At 32.2% G+C, this 2,528-nt stretch overlaps 1 protein-coding gene across 1 annotated transcript in view; it reads right to left on the reverse strand.

Annotated features, from left to right (window-relative positions):
- Nucleotides 1–2,528, reverse strand: part of LOC119586002 (phosphatidate phosphatase LPIN3-like) — a gene marked incomplete in the record, with an annotated part of 33,755 nt that overhangs the window by 1,039 nt on the left and 30,188 nt on the right. Inside the window, 1 exon segment of the mRNA XM_037934713.1 lies at nucleotides 1–2,308.

Below are 2,528 nucleotides of genomic sequence, written 5' to 3' on the forward strand. Positions count from 1 at the left end.
CACAAAACTTGATTTACACTTCACTGAAAACAATTCTTAAAAGCTATATTTGCAAAAATCAATCTGATACTATCATAAAACTTAACCCTATATTTGCCTGATACAAGCAAAAAGATTTGTACAAAAGATGCACACAACATATGCAAAAAAAAAAAAAATCCTCATTGAAAAGTAACTAAATATGACACTGTTATATTCAGAATAAATGAGAGCACACATACTGTATCCTTTTATCATATTCCAGTACACTGGACTATAAAACAAAGTGATTTAAAAGTTAAGACATTTTCACAAATCTCCATGTGTAAAGAAGCCAATGAAATGAAGGCAAGGGTAATTGTGTATAAATTCTCAATCTACACTATGATGTATCACATACCATTAAGTAAATCACAAGCTATTAGAGAGGTTTTCCATTCATGCTACATATGTTACTCATTCTGATACCAACAACACATTTCTTTCATTCAATGATAATTTTCACTCTTTAGAAACCACTGGTAATTTGGTAATTAAATATCTACTCTGCTGTATAATCTTTTTTGTCTTCTTTCCTGCTTTTTTTAAACCAGAGTGATAATTTTTTGTGACTACAAATTAATGTTCTTTTGAAATTTTGCACTGGCTTCCAATGGTTCAGAATAAATGTTTCTTTTCTCTTTGAACCAAAATGGATTTTCCAATATATTACCACCCTACAACAATTGTGCCTTCTGATCATCTCTCCTGACCATGAACGAATTTCAAAACAGAGTGAATTGTTCTTAAGAAATATCTATGAAACAGTTCAGATTCATCTTTCACATGAAAATGAAATCTCCATTCCTGAAACAAGGGTTTTACATAACAGAATCAAAGCAACAAATGGATGCAAGGTCACAGTACTGCACATCAACATATACAACTTCTGACAGATCCCCACATGCCTGTGTAAACTCACACACTTGTACACAACACTGTTTACTCTGATTCTGGAACATCTGCAAACCAATTGAGAATTTGAAATAATCAACACTTCATGTTATATACAGCACCTTGGTGGATGTCTTCAACAGATCACAGTTGACAGCACTAACTGTTTTTTTTATCACATATGTGCAACAACTCCCCAAGCTTATAGAACATCCTCTGACTACTTGAGAATCACAGCTGATGTAGCCTGTTAACTTTCAAATGAGATGCTTCAAATTACATTATTTAATCCCTACACTGTAAAGGAATATAAATACATACAGTATTATATGGTGTTGATGAAAAGCAGCTTGATAGTAACTAGACAATACAAAAGCTGCACATGTAATAAATATGGAAATTCAAATCAAATAAATGGCTTCAGATTCTGATAATGCAAGAATGAGATGGAAATGAATGAATATAGACCAGACAAAACATAGAACTGTACAAAAAAATAAATATATACTTAATTTCCCTGAATAACACATAAAACTAAACTGATATGCAAATTTCTGAACTTAAACCTACAACACCAGATATCACTTATTATAAAGAAAGAATATCATTCTAAGTCCAGTCACATGTAGATATTATTCTTCAGTTGCATAATTTTACAATCACTGGTTTCTCTACATAATTTCCAAAATCTGACACCTGCAATTTTAATCTTCATTTTTTATCTATAGTACCCAATAGAAAAATTGAAGTGACAAAGAGAATGATAAATAACTAATCACTTACACCAATATAAATGCTAGGAATGACAAATTTTGTTTTCATGTACTTTAACACACCTATTAATTTCAAGTTATCCTTTTTCATGTAATATTTCTCACAAACGAAATGAAACCCTCCATCCACAGTATTCACCCATTGAATTCACTTTAATCTTATCAAAAGTGTTGGTAGGTTATCAGTCTGACGATGCTAAAAAAAAATCTTACTGATGTACAATGTCCTGTCTTTTTGCCTGTTTCCTAAACGAACTCCCAGTTAATCACAGGTTTGTCTTAACCTTGTTTATCAGCCTTATAAAAAAAAGAACATACCATCATATTTGTGGAAATCAATCGGCTTATTCAGCAACCACAATAAATTAATATCCATCCCTGAGGTAAGCAGCCCACATGTAATGTACATGTTAACAGTATTCAAACACTGCAATCCTTCTTGAACTGAAACCTGTAACCTCAGAGAAAACTTCAACAGGCTCCATTACAATTATACTTCAAATGTAAATCAGCAATTCCTTTCCTTGATGTAAAGCACAATTAGAATCTTTGTTCTTCTTGGAATGTCTGAGGCTGGTCCCTCCACTACTCACTCGTACATTGCAGACGCAACATTTTCATTCCTGAAAAAAGTTAGGTCACAGTTAGATATCATCAGGGGGAGTGATTTTATAAATAGTAAACCAGACCAAAAAGTACAGCCTTTTACTTGCTTTCCATGTCAATGTTACTTCACTGAAATTGGGCAATCATTAACTTTTTCACACTAACAACAGGACAAGCAATCCTCAGAACACAAACATAATGAAAAAAAAGAACTTTCAGGGATCTACAAAAAAAATA

This window comes from Penaeus monodon, chromosome 20, assembly GCF_015228065.2.
Source record: "Penaeus monodon isolate SGIC_2016 chromosome 20, NSTDA_Pmon_1, whole genome shotgun sequence".
NCBI lineage: Eukaryota > Metazoa > Arthropoda > Malacostraca > Decapoda > Penaeidae > Penaeus > Penaeus monodon.